Genomic DNA, 17,592 nt, shown 5'->3' on the forward strand with positions numbered 1-17,592 from the left:
AGTTATTTTTAGGTTCTAAGGACTATAATTTTTATTGCTTAGAGCCTCAGGGGTAGAGACCAGAAGGACAAATTCCTGAGTTCCCTCATTCAGCCTCAGTTTACCCATCTGCTAACAGTGAAGAGCCCACACCTCATGGAAAGGCAGTAAAGAGTAAGCTTGAAGGGCTGAGGGGTGTGGCTCTATCCCACCAGTAAGGCTCTAGGGCGTGGTTCTGCTGTAGAGTGCCTGCCTAACGTGTCCGAAGCCCTGGGGTGCACACATTCAGCACTGTAAAAATAAACATATGAAGACCTGTGGGGCTAAAAAGATAGCTCAGCTGCTAAAAGGTGCTTTCATAGTCTGGCAGCCTGGGTTCAATTCCCCAATACCCAGATACACAAAGTAGCCTATGAATCTGGAGTTTGTTTGCAGGGGTAGGAGGCTCTGACATGCCCATTCTCACTCTTTCTCTGCCTCTTTCGATCTGTCTCTTTCTCTCCCTCAAATAAATAAATTTTAAAAATTAAAAAAAAAAGACCTGTGCTTGCTTCCACTGCACATATACTAAAAATGAGATGATACAGAGATTAGCATGGCCCCTAAGCAAGGATGACACGCAAATTCATGAAGTATTCCACGTTAAGAAAAAGACCTGTGGTCCTGCCCTGGCACTACGCAAGTGCAATTAGCATCCTTAAGAACCTCGTCACCAGCCTCTGCCCTCATGAAGAGTGGCCGATTTAGATGTCTCTCTTACCTCCCACCAAACTAAAATGTAGTTTTCTCCCTCAACCCTGTGCAAATTTTGGGGCATCTTTGGTTGTTGGAACCTAGAGGTTCCTGGCACCTGGCGGCTCATCCTGGTTTGCTACTCAACACTCTACAATGCATGACAGGAAATTACCTGACCCCGCATGGCAGCAGGGCTAGAGGTGAGAAGTTACTGGACATGAGCCCTTCTGCCATGTGTCTGGACAGTCTCTAGTGGTGGCTTTGTGATTGAAAATATGATTCAGGGGCCTGGGGAGAGGGCTCACCAGTTAAAGGCACTTGCTTGTAAAACCTTCCAGATCAGGTTCACTTTCCCAGTACCCACATAAACCCAGATACACAAAGTCAGCCATGTTTGCACGCCAAGAGGCCCTGGTGCATCCATTATCTCTCTGTTTACCTTTCTCTCATAAATAAATAGATAAATAAAATACTTATTAAAAAAAAAAGAAGTGTCTCTAGATCCTTTTATTCATTCGTAAATGTGATGACTGGGTGTCCACCCACTTGCATGACATGTGTCTCCCACAAACCTTGTTAAATTGGCACAATACCCATCTGACATAAAGAAAAAAAGCGTCATTGGGCTGGAGTGATGGTTCCACTGTTAAGGCACTTGCCTGCAAATCCAATAACCCAAGTTCGATCCCCTGTACTCACATAAGCCAGCTGCACAAGGTGGCGCATGCATCTGGAATTCCTTTACAGCAGGTAAGAGGACCTGGCATGCCCATATTCATTTTCTCGCACTCTCTCTCTCCTTGCAAATAAATAAATAAACATTTCTTTTAAAAGGGTCATATACATGCAGACAACACACAGACATAAATGCACACCACAAACAATTTTTTCAGAAGATAGGATGGGGCTGGATTCCTATGATTATCCTCTTGGAAGAATTGTCCCCAGGACCTAACTTCCTCCCCGAAGTCTCTTTTTTTTTTTTTTAAATATTTTTTTTGTTCATTTTTTATTTATTTATTTGAGAGCGACAGACACAGAGAGAAAGACAGATAGAGGGAGAGAGATAGAATGGGCGCGCCAGGGCTTCCAGCCTCTGCAAATGAACTCCAGACGCGTGCGCCCCCTTGTGCATCTGGCTAACGTGGGACCTGGGGAACCGAGCCTTGAACCGGGGTCCTTAGGCTTCACAGGCAAGCGCTTAACCGCTAAGCCATCTCTCCAGCCCTCCTCCCCGAAGTCTCTTAAAGGACCCACCACCTCCACACAATCACACCAAGCCAGTGCCGTGTCTTTAACACATAGGCTCCTACAGTCCCTGTGGGTGGTGAATAGAGAACTGGCTGTCAAGCAGCAGAGGCAGCAGCGAGCTGAACTGCAATCTGGGAGACTAGCTCAGCCAGTTTGAGGGGCTAGGGACATAAGAACAAATGGTAGGGTTTACAAACTTTTCTCACAAAGGACTCTGTGGTAACATATTTGTCTTTGTGAGCCATCAGGTCTCTTGCAACCACTCAGCTCTCTTTCAAAGGCCAGAAGCAGCAACAGGGTTATACAAATGGTCATGGCCATATGCCAATAAAGCTTTATTTAAAGACATCAAAATTTGCATGTCCTGGAACTTGTCATAAGATATTACTTTGCCTGCTGGGCATGGTGGCACACACCTTTAATCCCAGCACTCAGGAGGCAGAGAAGGAGGATCACCGAGAGTTCAAGGCCACCCTGAGACTACATAGTAAATTCCAGGTCAGCCTGGGCTAGAGCAAGACCCTACCTCAAAAAAATTATATATATATGTATACATATATTAATATTACTTTGCCTGTACGTATGATGTATATGTGTGTGTGTGTCTATTGTATTGTTTTGTTTTGTTGGTTTGTTTTTCAAGGTAGGCTCTGGCTCTAGCTGACATGGAATTCATGATGTAGTCCCAGGCTGGCCTCAAACTCATGGCAATCTTCCTACCTCTGCCTCCCAAGTGCTGAGATTAAAGGCATGTGCCACCACGTCCAAATTCCTCTATAAGCTTTTCAACCACCGTTTGACAGAGTCACACATAGTTCAGGCTGGTCTCAAACTTCCAGTGCAGCAAAGGATGACTTTGAGCTCCTGATTCTCCTCCCTCCATCTCCTGAGTACTGGCATGACAGGAGCACCTCATCACACCTGCTTTATGCACCACTGGGGATGGGATCTAGGGCTTTGGGCATGCTAGGCAAGTGTACTACCCACTGGACCATAGCTGCAGCCCCTTTTCAACTATTCAAAACAGGTTGGTTACACATGTAACCCCAGTGCTCAGAAGGCTAAAGCAGGACCATGAGCTTGAAGCCAGCCTGGGGTATACACAGTAAGTCCCTGTCTCAAAAAAATAAAAAATAAAAATAACAAGGGGCTGGATAGATGGCTTAGTAGTTAAGACACTCACCTGCAAAGCCAAAGGACCCAAGTTCAATTCCCCAGGACCCACATGAGCACAAAGTGGCGCATGTGTCTGGAGTTCATTTGCAGTGGCTGGAAGTCCCATTCTCCCTCCCCCTCCTTCCCTCTCTCCCTCTCTCCCTCTCTCTCTCTCTCTCTCTCTTTCCCTCTCTGTCTCTTTCTCAAATAAATGAAATAAAAATTTTAAAACAAAAAAAATAGGAAGCCAGGGCTGGAGAGATGGCTTAGTGGTTAGGCGCTTGCCTGTGAAGCCTAAGGACCCTGGTTCGAGGCTCGGTTCCCCAGGTCCCACGTTAGCCAGATGCACAAGGGGGCGCACGGGGCTGGAGTTCGTTTGCAGAGGCTGGAAGCCCTGGCACGCCCATTCTCTCTCTCTCCCTCTATCTGTCTTTCTCTCTGTGTCTGTTGCTCTCAAATAAATAAATTTAAAAAAAAATAGGAAGCCAGATGTGATAGTGCATGTCTTTAATTCCAGCACTTGCGAGGCTGAGGATGGAAGATCACTATGAGTTCTAGGCCAGCCTGGACTACAGAGAGAGTTTCAGTGAAGCCTGGACTAAAAACAAAGAAACAAGGCTGGAAAGATGGCTTAGCGGTTAAGGCGCTTGCCTGTGAAGCCCAAGAACCCAGGTTCAATTGTCCAGGTCCCACATAAGCCAGACGCACAAGGTGATGCAAGTGCACAAGGTCACGTGTGTGCACAAGGCGACGCAAGTGCACAAGGTCACGTGTGTGCACAAGGCGACGCAAGTGCACAAGGTCACGTGTGTGCACAAGGCGACGCAAGTGCACAAGGTCACGTGTGTGCACAAGGCGGCACACGCGTCTGAAGTTTGATTGCTCTGGCTGGAGGCCCTGGCACGGCAATGCATATTGTCTCTCTCTCTCTCTCTCATATTAAAAGAAAAAAAAATTAAAGGGCTGGAGAGATGGCTTACCAGTTAAGGCACTTGCCTGTAAAGCCTAAGGATTCGGGTACAATTCTCCAGGTCCCACATAAGCTAAGCTAGATGCACATGGTGGCACATGGATCTGGAGTTTGTTTGCAGTGACTAGAGGCCCTGGCATGCTCATTCATTCTCTCTCTCTCTCTCTCTCTCTCTTTCTCTCTCTCTCTTCTCTTTCATAAATAAATAAATAAAATAAAAATAAATCTTTTAAAAAAATAGAGGCTGGTGAGATGGCTCACTGGATACAGCACTTGCTGCATGTGAGCATGAGGACTGAGTTCTGATCTGTAACACCCATAAAAATACCAGGCATGCAGGGCATGGTGGACACATCTATAATCCCAGCATTTAGGAGGCAGAGATAAGAGTATCACTGTGAGTTCGAGCAACCATGAGACTACATAGTGAATTACAGGTCAGCTTGGGCTAGAGTGAGACCCTATCTCCAAAAACAAACCAAACAAACAAACAAAAAATACCAGGCATGTGACAGCAGGTGGAACTCCAAGGCAAGCTGGCTAACTAGACTAGCTGAATTGGTGAGATATGAGTTCAGTGAGAAACCCTGTCTCAATAAGATTGAAGATTGAGAGCAACTAAGGAAGACATTGGATGTTGACCTCAGGTCTCCACATGTTTGCGCATACAAGTGCACCTACAAATACACCAGTGTGCATACACACATGCATTCACATCACATACAAAAACAAAAACATAGTACTTTTCACTTACCAGATGTGAGACCCTGAGCCCAGGCCTGACCTTAGTGTCTCTTAAAGACCCCACCACCACTCACGTTCTTCACTGTTAAGCCGTCTCTCCAGCCCCAGCACCCGTGTTCTCACATAAGCCCTCAGAGTCCCTGCAGGCAGCGTTCACTATTCCTGTGGCAGGTAGGAAAACTGAGGCTCGGAGAGTGCATGTGACTGTCAGTCTCACGGGTGGAGGACACGGCTGGAGATTCACTTGGCCTGGGCAGATTTGTCCTAATGAGCAGGTCTTCCCAGCTCTCAGATAAGCCACTGTCCCCTTCTTTGATCTTTTTTGTTTTGATTGTTTGTGTGTATGGAGTTTGTTTGCTTGTTTGGGGTGGGGATTTGCCGGGGAGGGTGTTGAGGAAGGGTCTCACTGTAGCTCAAACTGATCTAGTACTCATTCTATAGCCCAGGCTGGCTTCAAACTCATGGTAATCCTCCTACCTCAGCCTCCAGGGTGCTGGGAATTAAATGCATAAACCACCATCCCTTACTCTGGATTTTTTTGTTTTGTTTTTATTTTTATTCTTCTGGTTGTTTTTTGAGACACAGTCTTGTTATGTTCCCCGTTCTTCTGCTTCCAGAAGTTGGGACCACAGATCTATACCATGTGTCTGGCTTCTCTGGTTTTTCTTTCCTTTTCTTTCCTCACCCCTTTCTTCCTTCCCTCCTCCCTCCCTCCTTCTGTCTCTTTCTTTCTTATTTTTATTTATTTTTTATTTTTTAGAGTTCACTCTAGCCCAGGCTGACCTGGAATTCACTATGTAGTGTCAGGGTGGCCTCGAACTGACAGTGATCTTCCTACCTCTGCTTCCTGAGTACTGGGATTAAAGGTGTGTGCCACCATGCCCAACCATGAGACATCACTTTTAGACATCACTTTTTAGAGTCACCTACTCTGGACATATGTAGTTCTGCTTCAAATGGGTCTTGTTGCCCCTAAGATATTTGTCAGAGTGACTTTTCACCTGGGGCAGTTCTACACTGTAAGGGCATGTTCCACAATGTTGGGGACAGTTTTATTGCCACATTTGCATCTTAAAAAAAATAATAATAATTTTATTATTTACTTGTTTGCAAGCAGAAAGAGAAAGAGAGAATATGGGTGTGCCAGGACCTCTAGCCACTGCAAACTCCACTTGGGTGTGGTGGTGCATGCCATTAAATCCCAGCATACCGAGGTGGAAGGATCATAGTGAGTTGAAGCCACCCTGAGACTACATAGTGAATTCCAGGCCAGCCTGGGCTACAGTGAGACCCTACCTAAAAAAAAAATAAAAATAAAAAAACAACTCCAGATACATGTGCCACTTTGTGCATCTTGCTTTACTTACTGGGGAATTGAACCCAGGTCCTTAGACTTTGCAGGCAAGTGCCTTAACCACTGAGCCATCTCCCATATCTTCAGCCCCTTATTGCCACATCTGGGGTGGGATTGGTACTAGCATCTGGAGGGTGGGAGCTAGGAACAATGCCCCGTGTCCTACGGTGTGCAAGACACCAGCACTACAGAAAACTATCTGACCCCAATGTCAACAGTGCTAAGATTGAAAATTCCTGAAATAGTAACAGAAGGGGTAGGGTCCATTGACTCAGGAAGGTTAGGAACCTCAAAACAAGTAGGACTTTATTCTGAGGACGATAAGGAGCCATGAGTCTAAGAGAGGGTTTTGGTAAGGTCTGCATATTGGGACAGCTAATTCAGGCCAGGATCTTGGCTTGGAGCCAGAGAGGACCTGAGAAGGAACTCAGGTCCCTCAAAAGATTGCTCTGGGGTACTGGAGAGATGGTTTAGCAGTGAAGATGCTTGCCTGTGAAACCTAAGGACCTAGGTTCTATTTCCCAGTACCCACATACAGCCACCTTGGATTCCCACTTACCCACGTACAAGGTGGCATATTTATCTGGGATTTGTCTGCAGTGGCTGAAGGCCATGGCATGCCTGTTCTCATTCTCTCTCTCTCTTTCATAAATAAATCAATAATACTTTTTTAAAGACTGATCTGAGGGGAGGAAGGGCAGATTCTTGGATACCACAGGGTTGGGGGAAGGGAACATGGGAAGTTGCTAATGGGACTTGGGTTTCCTTTTGAGCGGTGATGAAAATACACAGAAATGACGACTGCAACATTGTGTCAAATGCCACCAACTTTAAAATGGCTCATTTGATGTTCTATGAATTATACCTCAATAAAAATACCTGAATAAAATAAACAGAGCATTAAAAGGCACACAGTGCAAGCTTTTCTCTGTTATTTTTGAAAGGAGGACCATATGTTTATTCCCCCTCATCCTTGGGGAGGGACAAAGGGTTTGGGGATCCCCCCACGCCTCAGGTCTTACGGACCGGGCTCAGGCTCAGCTAATTTGTCACTGTTATCTGAGCTGTAGGACTGGTGGGAACTCCAGACTGAAGAGATTTCTTTCAGGGCTTGAAAAGAGGCCAGGTTTTTTTTTTTTTTTTCTTACCTCGGAGCCATGCAGTCTCGGGTCTGTTGTTCTCAGCCATCCCCGGCCTCGTGTTCGCAGGAAGCCGGGCCAAGTAGGGCTTCCTGCATGTTGGAGAGAGGAAACTCCGTAATGTGCTGGGAGGCTGGAGTTAAAAATAACCCCAGTATATAAAGACAGCCTAGGGTCCCCTAATTCCTCACTCGCCTCGCTCGCAGCCGGCTGCGCGCCGGCTGAGCAGGTGGCTTGGGACTGGAAGAAGGCCAGAACCTCCCGGCTGGGCCTCTGGCTGGGGAGGCCGTCCACCAAGTTCTCAGCCATAGCAGCCTCACTTTTACCCCTCACAGTCAGGGACTCCGGGGGTGTTGCTGGATGAAACCACGTTTCCCCAGTGCAGACAGACTCAGCCACAAGGTGAGGGGAGAACTGCGCTGGGTTCTGAGTTTGAATCCTCTCACCTCTGACTTTAGTGAAACAGAACTAATAAAGTTTCTAAAACCGGGCATGGTGGCACGTGCCTGTGAATCCAGCATGCCAGAGGTGGAGGCAGGAGGATCTGGAGTTCAAGGCCAGCCTGGGATATATGAGACCCTGTATTTAAAAGCAACAACAAAAACTGGAGCCAGGGAGATGGCTGAGTGGGTAAAGCATTTGCTGTGCAAGCGTGAGGACCTGAGTTTAATCCCCCGCACCCATGTAAATACTAAGTGTGGCAACATGTGCCTCCAACCCCCGCGCTGGGAACATGGGAACAGAAGATTCACTAGGGCTCCCTGGGCACTAGTCTAGCCAAATCAGCGAGCTCTTGGTTCAGGGAGCAACCCTGTCTCAAAAAATAAGGTGGAGGGCTGGGGAGATGGCTCAGTGCTTAAAGGCACGTGCTTGCAAAGACTGCCAGCCAGGTTCTAGTCCCCAGTACCCATGTAAAGCCAGAGGCACAAAGTGGCACATGTGTCTGGAGTTTGTTTGCAGCGATAGAAGGCCCTGGTCACTCTCTTTCTCTATCCTTCATTCTTTGAAATATTTTTTTTCTCTTTTGGGGGTTTTTCAAGGTAGGGTTTCACTCTAATCCAGGCTGACCTGGAACTCACTATGTAGAGTAGCCTTGAACTCACAGCGATCCTCCTACCTCTGCCTCCCAAGGGCTGGGATTAAAGGCATGCACCACCACACCTAGCAAATAATTTTTTTTTTTTTACTTTTTTGTTTAGTTTTTTTTTTTTTTTCTTTATTTGAAAGCAACAGACAGACAAAGAGCAAAAGAGTCAGACAGAGAGAGAGAATGGGCACATCAGGGCCTCCAGCCACTGCAAATGAACTCCAGTGCATGTGCTACGTGGATACTAGGGAATTGAGCCTCAATCTGAGGTCCTTAGGCTTCACAGGCAAAAGCTTAACCACTAAGCCATCTTTCCAGCCTCCTAAAAATATTTTTAAAAAAATAAGGTGGAGGGACTATAGAGATGGCTTTGCGGTTAAGGTGTTTGCCTGTGAAGCCTAATAAGCCAGGTTTGATTTCATATATATGTAAGCCTGATGCATATGATGGTGCATGCATCTGGAGTTCACTTGCCCTGGAACACCCATTCTCTCTCCCTCTCTCTCTCTCTCATTCTCTCTCAAATAAATAAAAGCAAATTAAAAAATAGACTGGGCATGGTGGTGCACACCTTTAATCACAGTACTTGGGAGGCAGAAATAGGATGATCACCATGAGTTCAAGGCCAGCCTGAGACTCGTGAGTGAATTCCAGGTCATCCTGGGCTAGAGTGAGACCCTACCTCAAAAAAATAAAATAAAGGTTGGGGAGATGGCTTAGCAGTTAAGCCTGCAAAGCCAAAGGACCCAGGCTCAATTTCCTAGGACCTGTGCAAGCCAGATGCACAAGGTGGCACATGTGTCTGGAATTCATTTGCAGTGGCTGGAGGCCCTGGCATACCCATTCTCTCTGTCTGTCTCTCTGTCTGTCTGTCTGTCTGTCTGTCTCTCTCTCTCTCTCTCTCTCTCTCTCTCTCTCTCTCAAATAAATAAAATAAGATGGGCATGGTGGCATGCTCCTTTAATTCCAGCACTTGGGAGGCAGAGGCAGGAGGAGTGCCATGAGTTCAAGGCCACCCTGAGACTACATACAGAATTCCAGGTCAGCCTGAACTAGAGAGCCTACCTTGAAAAAAATAAATAAATAAATGAATAGAATAAGAGCAATTGAGGAAGACACCCAGAATCAACCTCTCACCTCTACATGTATGTGCACACCACTGACACATACACCATACATCTGTAAACACACACATATCCACACATATATACACAACAAATCAAAAACAATATCTCCTACATGGCTGTAAGCGAGACATGTGGCAAGATGAGCAGTTGCTGCCCATCCCTCTCTAAGGTCGTGCTTCTCTGCTGGGCACAGTGTGTCCTCACAGGAGTTTATGGTCCTGACTCACAAAGAGTTGACTTGTAGGTTTTGTTTTGGTGGTGTTTATTTACTTTTTTTATTTTAATTTTATTTATTTATTTATTTATTGGGTTTTCGAGGTAGGGTCTCACTCTAGCCCAGGCTAACCTGGAATTCACTATGGAGTCTCAGGGTGGCCTCGAACTCACGACGATCTTCCTCCCTCTGCCTCCTGAGTGCTAGGATTAAAGGCATGCGCTACCACGCCCTGCTTGCTTATTTATTTATTTTTTTTTTATTGCTTTTGTTCATTAGAGAGAGAGAGAGAAAGAGACAGATAGAGAGAATGGGCGTGCCAGGGCTTCCAACCACTGCAAACGAACTCCAGATGTGTGCGCCCCCTTGTGCATCTGGCTAATGTGGGTCCTAGGGAATTCAGCCTTGAACTGGGTCCTTAGGCTTCACAGGCAACCACTTAATCATCTCTCCAGCCCTATTTTGTTTTTTGGGTTTCTTTTTAATTTTTTTTCTGATTTTTATTTATTTATTGGAGACTGAGAGAGGGAGAAAGAGTGTGTGTGTGTAACAATGGGCACACCAGGGCCTCCAGCCACTGCAAACAAACTCCAGATACATGTGCCACCATGTGCATCTGGCTTACGTGGGACCTGGAAAATGGAACCAGGGTCTTTAGGCTTCACAGGCAAGCACCTTAACCACTAACTCATCTCTCCAGCCCTATGTTTTGTTTTGTTTTATGAGACAGGATCTTGTTAAGAAGCCCATCCTGGGGCTGGAGAGATGGCTTAGTGATTAAGCGCTTGCCTGTGAAGCCTAAGGACCCCGGTTCGAGGCTCGGTTCCCCAGGTCCCACGTTAGCCAGATGCACAAGAGGGTGCACGCGTCTGGAGTTCGTTTGCAGAGGCTGGAAGCCCTGGCGCACCCATTCTCTCTCTCTCTCTCCCTCTGTCTTTCTCTCTGTGTCTGTCGCTCTCAAATAAATAAATAAAAAATGACCAAAAAATAAAAGGGCTTGTTATTTAAAAAAAAAAAAAAAAAGAAGCCCATCCTGGCCTGGAACTTATATGTAGAGCAGGCTGTCCTCCAACTTGCTGCAATCCTCCAGCCTCTGCCCACTCAGTGTGTGGCACTGCCCCCATGCCTCTGGGTCTTTGGGGGAGCTGCCTACAATGCCCTTTGTGTACTATATTACCCTGCCTTCTTGTTTGTTTTCAGCCAAAGTCTCTGCTATGTTACCCAGGCTGGCTTTGGACTCCTGGGCTCAAGTGATCTGCCTGCCTCAGCCTGGAGGCCCTTTGCAAGAGCCATGACTTCACTAGCTGGACATAAGCTGTTTGTAATTGGCCAAAGGGGAGCTGTTTTGGGTAGGGGGAAGGATGGGCAGGAAATAGAGGCAGTGGCAGCACTGGGAAATAGGGAGGGGAGGCCAGGGTACCATTTAGGGCTCAGCTTCCTTGTCTGTCAAAAGAAGGTTGTACGTCCAAAGTAGCAGAGGACCACACTCCGTTGACCAATGTGAAAGCCTCAAGTTTTTTCTGTCTCTGTGTGTGCTCCTCGCTCTGTCTCTGTCTGAAGCTTTCTCTCACTGGATCTCTATCTCTGTGATTTTGTCTTTTTGTTGTTGTTTTGTTTTGTTTTGTTTTTTGTTTTTTGTTTTTTGAGGTAGGTCTCACTTTAGCCTAGGCTGACCTGGAATTCACTATGTAGTCTCAGGCTGGCCTCGAATTTATGGCAGTGATCCTTCTACCTCTGCCTTCTTTCTGAGTGCTGGGATTAAAGACGTGCCCCACCACACCCAGCTTTTTTCTTTTTTTAGAAGTAGGAGGATCTCTGTGAGTTTGAGGCCAGCCTGAGACTACATAGTGAATTCCAAGTCAGCCTGCATTAGAAAAAGACACTACCTAAAAAAAATAAAAAATAATAATTTAAAAAAAAAAGCCAAGCATGATGGCACACACCTTTAATCCTAGCACTTGGGAGGCAGAGGTAGGAGGATTGCCATGACCAGTCTGAGCTAGGGCTAGAGCTAGAGCTAGGCATGCACCACCATGCCCAGCTTTAAAGTGCTAGTATTAAAGATGTGTACCACCATACCTGGTGAAGTTATATGTAAAAGGAAAAATTAAGCCAGGCGTCGTGGCACATGCCTTTAATCCCAGCACTAGGGAGGCAGAGGTAGGAGGATCGTCATGAGTTTGAGGCCACCCTGAGACTACATAGTGAATTCCAGGTCAGCCTGGGCTAGAGTGAGACCCTCCCTTGAAAAACCAAAAAGATGAAGAAGAAAAATTTAGGGCTGGAGGAGGAATGGCTTAGGTTAAGGCATTTGCCTGCAAAGCAAAAGGACCTCGGTTTGATTCCCCAGTGCCTACTTAAGCCAGATGCACAAGGGGGTATATGCATCTGGAGTTCACTTACAGTGGCTGGAAGCCCTGGTGCACCCATCCTCTCTCTCTCTCTCTCTCTCTCTCTCTCTCTCTCTCCCCCCCTCAAATAAATAAAATAAAAATATAAGTATTTTTAAAAAGAAAAATTTAGGAGGCTGGAGATATGGCTTAGCAGTTAAGACACTTACCTGTTAAGCTTAAGAACCCATGTTTGAATCCCCAGTACCCACATAAGCCAGATATGTCTGGAGTCGGTTGGCAGTGGCTAGAGTCCCAGACATGCCATTCTCTCTCCCCCTTCCTTTCTCCTTCCTCTTCTCTCCCTCCCTTTCTCCCTCTTTCCTCTAACAAAAAAAATTAAGGGCTGGAGAGATGGCTTAGCAGATAATGCATTTGCCTGCAAAACCAAAGGATCCCGGTTCAGATGTGTAGGACCTATATAAGCACAAGACACATGCATCTGGAGTTCATTTGCAGCGGCTGGAGGCCCTGGCGCACGCACACATGCAGGCTCTCTCGCTCTCTCTCTCTCTCCCCCTCCCTCCTTCTCAAATAAATAAATAAATAAATTTTTTAAATTAAAAAAAAATCATTAAGCCAAGTATAATGGCCCAGGCCTTTAATCCCAGTACTCAGGAGGCAGAGGTAAAAAAGGAACACTATGGGTTTGAGACTAGCCTGGGACTACAGAGTGAGTGAGTTCTATTGAGCTTGGGCCATTTAGTGAGAGATGAAATTCTGACCTTTTGACCACACTGATGAAGCTCATGCTAAGTGAAGCAAGTCTGACACAAACATAGCCTGATTCAGCAGCTGATTTCCTAGATGACACTGAATTCATGGTGACCAGGAGCTGTGAGTAGGTGGAGCCATGTGGTCAGGGGACACATAATCACAGTGAGTTGGGACAAATCAGTGCCAGGAGACTGACTGGAAAATGAGGTGACTATGGTTGATAGTATATATTCTTGAAAAATGGAGAGTGGAAAGCTATTAAAACGTTCTCACCACAAAAAACGATTTGTTAGGCCCATGCTGCAATGCACACATGTGCATCAAAACTGTTCTGCACTTGAAATATCTCAATCACACCTTCCAAGGCTCAGGGTCCATGCGGAAGAGATGGCAGAAAGAATGTAAGAGCCAAAGGAAAGGTAGGACTCCTTACAACGTGCTCCTCCAAACACAAAATGGCCTGGATAACCATGACCTCACAGTGCCTGATACTACCTACATAAGACCATCATAACAGGAAGAAAAGATCATGACAACAAAATAAAAGAGAGACTAATTGAGATGGGGAGGGGGTATGATGGAGAGTGGAGTTTCAAAGGGGAAAGTGGGGGGGGAGGGAGGGAATTACCATAGGATATTGTTTACAATTATGGAAGTTGTTAATAAAAAATTAATTAATTAATTAATTAATTTTAAAAACTGTTGTGCACAAGTGGGGCATGTTGGCCCATACTTTTAATCCCAGCACTTGGGAGGCAGAGGTAGGAGGATCACTATGAGTTCAAGGCCACCCTGAGACTACATAGTGAATTCCAGGTTAGCCTGGGCTAGAGCAAGATCCTATCTTTAAACTGCCATCCCCCCAAAAAAAATTATAGTGAACAGAGCCAGCGTGGTGGCTCACAACTATTTATTAATATTAAAAACAAATTGAAGCCAGGAGTGGTGGTGCATGCCTTTAATCCCAGCACTCGGGAGGCAAAAATAGGAGGATCACCAAGAGTTCAAGGCCACCCTGAGACTACATAGTGAATTCCAGGTCAGCCTGGACCAGAGCGAAACCCTACCTTGAAAAGAAAAATGGGGGAGCCTGGAGAAACAGTTTAGCAATTTAGGCACTTGCCTGCAAAGCCAAAGGACCCAAGTTCAATTCCCCAGGACCCACATAAACCAGATGCACAAAGTGGCACATGCATCTGGAGTTTGTTTGCAGTGGCTAGAGGCCCTAGCATGCCCATTCTCTCTCTCATTGTCTGACTCTTTCTCTCAAATAAATGAATAAATAAAATAGAAAAAAAAAAAAAGAATTGGGAGTTGGGTGTGGTGGCGCATGTCTTTAATCCCAGCACTCAGGAGGCAGAGGTAGGAGGATCACTGTGAGTCCAAGGCCACCCTTGAAACTGCATAGTGAATTCCAGGTCGGTCTGCACTAGAGTGAGACCCTACATCCCTCCCCAAAAACAAGGGGGCTAGAAGGATGGCTTAGTGATTAAAGCATTTGCCTGAAAAGCCAAAAGACCCAGGTTCAATTATCTATGACCCAAGTTAGCCAGATGCACAAGGGGGCGCACATGTCTGGAGTTCATCTGCAGTGGCTAGAGGCCCTGGTGTGCGCATCCTCCCTCCCTTCCTCCCTCCCTCTCTCTCTCCCTTCCCTCTTTCTCTGTCAAATAAATAGATAAATAAGTAAATGGGGAATGGTGGTGGTGACAGAGTCCTGCAGCATTGCCCAAGCTGATCTCCATACACCCTCTTCACTCAATCTCCTATATAGCTGGACTGTAGCTGTAAACCACTGCACAAGGCTAATGTCAAAGGAGGAGGAGAAAGAAGAGGAAGATAAGGTAGATGAGGAGAGCTTCAGGAGACCCACAATTTTCTCCATGTGTTCTGCCCAAATGTCCAATGACCAAAGAGCTGTTCAGAACCTGAGAACTATATGTTCATTTTGATCAGATGGCAAATGATCTAAATTTGTCCCCAACCCCAGGCCACCGGAAGACCAGTGAGCAAAAGGATGACCCCATGCAAAGCCCATGAAAAGATGTGGCTGTCAGGCCCTCCCTCCTGTGGCTCTGAGGTCTGATTCAATTTCCTCATATTCAAAGGGAGCCTAGGGCCGGAAGTGTTACTCTAAGGGACGGCACAGCCTGAACCAGCCACATGCTGCTCCTGCTTGATTCTTCCCTAGACCTGGCACAGGCCAAACACATACAAGATGGGAGGAGCCCATCAGCATTCATTAGGACAACTTGGCTATCTCTCCATGTCCACCTGGGACACTTGCAGTGTCCCAGAACCCAGGGAACTACATCTTCAAAGTGGAGTGCACCTGAATTACCAACTGCCAGGAGACTGAAGCAGGAGGACTGTTTGAGCCCAGGGAGTTGATACCAGACCAGGGCACAGAAGGAGACACCCTCCCCACATAAATAGATGGATGGGTGGTAGATGGATGAGTAGGTGGATGGGTGAATAAATAGGTACATAGGTGGATGGATGGTTGAGTGAATATATGAGCAGATGGATGATGTATGGGCATATGGAAGAATGGATGAAATCAGCAAGAGATTTTTTAGGGCCTATAAAAATCTATGAAAGTATTTTTCACTTGGTGTGGTAGTGCATATCTTTAATCTCAAGAGGCTGAGGTAAGGAGGATCATTGTGAATTTGAGGCCAGACTGGGACTACAAAGTGAATTCCAGGTCAGCCTGTCTACAGTAAGACCCTACCGTAAAAGAAAAAAAAGAAAAAATATAAACATTGTTCACTCATGAGGTGTAGGCAGGAAGAATGTGTTTTTTGTTTTTGTTTTGTTTTTCAGTTTTTTGAGGTAGTGTCTCACTCTAGCTCAGGCTGACCTGGAATTCACTATGTAGTCTCAGGGTACCCTCAAACTCATGGCAATCCTCTTACCTCCGCCTTCCCAATGCTGGGATTAAAAGCATGTGCCACCACACCTGGCTAAGATTGTAAATTGAAGGCCAGCTGGGGGCTACATAGTGAGACTGTTTAAAAAAAAAACAGGCTGGAGAGAGGGCTTAGAGATTAAGGCACTTGCCTGCAAAGCCCAAGGACCCAGGTTCAATTTTGCAGATCCACATAAACCAGATGCCAGATTTGTTGGCACATGCATTTGGAGTTTGTTTACAGTAGCTAGAGACCCTGGTAGGCCCATTCTCCATCTATCTGCCTTATTTCTCTCCAATAAATAAATAAATACTGTAAAAATTAATTTAAATAATACAATTAGGGTTCCAAGTTGTGCATGGTGGCACATGCCTTTAATCCCAGCACTCAGGAGACAGAGGTAGGAGGATCACAGCAAGTTCAAGGTCACCCTGAGACTACATAGTGAATTCCAGCCCAGCCTGGGCTAGAGTGAGACCTACCTCAAGAAACAAAAACAAAACAAAACTAGGGTTCATCTGAGGGACACCTGTGCCTCAGTTTCCTCTATCCACTATGCTATACAATGGTGAAAATATTACTAACTCATAAAGTCCCAAGGATGGGAGTGGTTTCCGTGCAGGGACTCAACACATAGTAGGTCTTCAGTGAACTTTTTAGTTTTAATCTAACTTCTTCCACAATCAATTAGACCCCCCCCACACCCTCTTTCTCTCTCCTAGCCATTTTCAACTTAATACCTTCAGATCTATTCCAGGAGAAGAAAATAAAACCTCTTTCTTACTACACATATTTTCAAAGACTGCCCTTTCAGTGGGAAAGCTTTTTTATTTTTTTTTTTTTAAGTCATAAGAAAAACCTGATTGTTAAACTCAGGTCTGCAATAACTGGTGGCTATTTTTAAGTGCTGGGCAGTTGGAGGTAGGAGGAGTTTCATGCCTGAAACTTGTGAAAAGAACCTGTTTGTCCTCCTAAGCTGCACGTCCGTGTGGCATACAGGCTGAGGGGCATGGCTTGTCATTCTGCCAGGAGAACAAGAAACCTCCTAAAATATTCCAGAACATTCCTTCCCAAGGCGTCAGAAATCGTAAGATCTGGGCTGAGCCTCAAAGTTACCACTAAGCAGGGTGTGGGGTGAAGGATGGAGAGAGTATAGTTTAGGAAAGAGGCCAGGGAGACTGGGTAGGAGAAAGAACTTCCCATGTTCTGTAGAAAAACAGTTTACAATGGTTAGCTTCAGACAAGGAAGCAAAGAGGACTTTAAACATTCCCAAAATGAAAGAAATATCCAAACTTGGTGGCAGAGGATTATCATCTGAGCACTTGGGAGGAATGGGCAGGAGGATCAGAAGCTCTAGGCCAGCCTGGTCTACATGAGACCCAGTCTCAGAAAAAAGAAAAACAGAAGAGAAAAGAAAACATGAAACGATGAGCTAGAGGGGATGACTCAGCAATTAAGGCATTTGCCTGCAAGCCAAAGAACCCAGATTCAATTCCCCAGGACCCACATAAGCCAGATGCACAAGGTAGTACATGTGTCTGGAGTTTGTTTGCAGCAGCTAGAGGTCCTGACACAACCATTCTCTCCCTCCCTCACTCTCTTTCTCTCTCTCCCCCCCCTCTATCTGCCTCCCTCTCTCAAATAAATAGAAAAAATTAAAAAAAAAAAAAAGAAAGAAAGAGGGCTGGAGAGATGGCTTAGCGGTTAAGCAATTGCCTATGAAGCTTAAGGACCACAGTTCGAAGCTCAATTCCCCAAGACCCACGTTAGCCAGATGTACAAGGGGCACACGTGTCTGGAGTTTGTTTGCAGTAGCT

General features: G+C 45.9%; 2 non-coding genes across 2 annotated transcripts; both read left to right on the top strand.

The window, feature by feature from the left end:
- Positions 1-522: 522 nt before the first annotated feature.
- Positions 523-626, top strand: LOC123458297. The gene has a single exon (XR_006635585.1). It is a non-coding gene; the product is annotated as a U6 spliceosomal RNA (small nuclear RNA).
- A 589-nt stretch (positions 627-1,215) lies between these two features.
- LOC123457953 lies at positions 1,216-1,317 on the top strand. Its single transcript, XR_006635301.1, has one exon. It is a non-coding gene; the product is annotated as a small nucleolar RNA U13 (small nucleolar RNA).
- The last annotated feature ends 16,275 nt before the right edge of the window (positions 1,318-17,592 follow it).

Source organism: Jaculus jaculus, chromosome 1, assembly GCF_020740685.1.
Source record: "Jaculus jaculus isolate mJacJac1 chromosome 1, mJacJac1.mat.Y.cur, whole genome shotgun sequence".
Taxonomy (NCBI): domain Eukaryota; kingdom Metazoa; phylum Chordata; class Mammalia; order Rodentia; family Dipodidae; genus Jaculus; species Jaculus jaculus.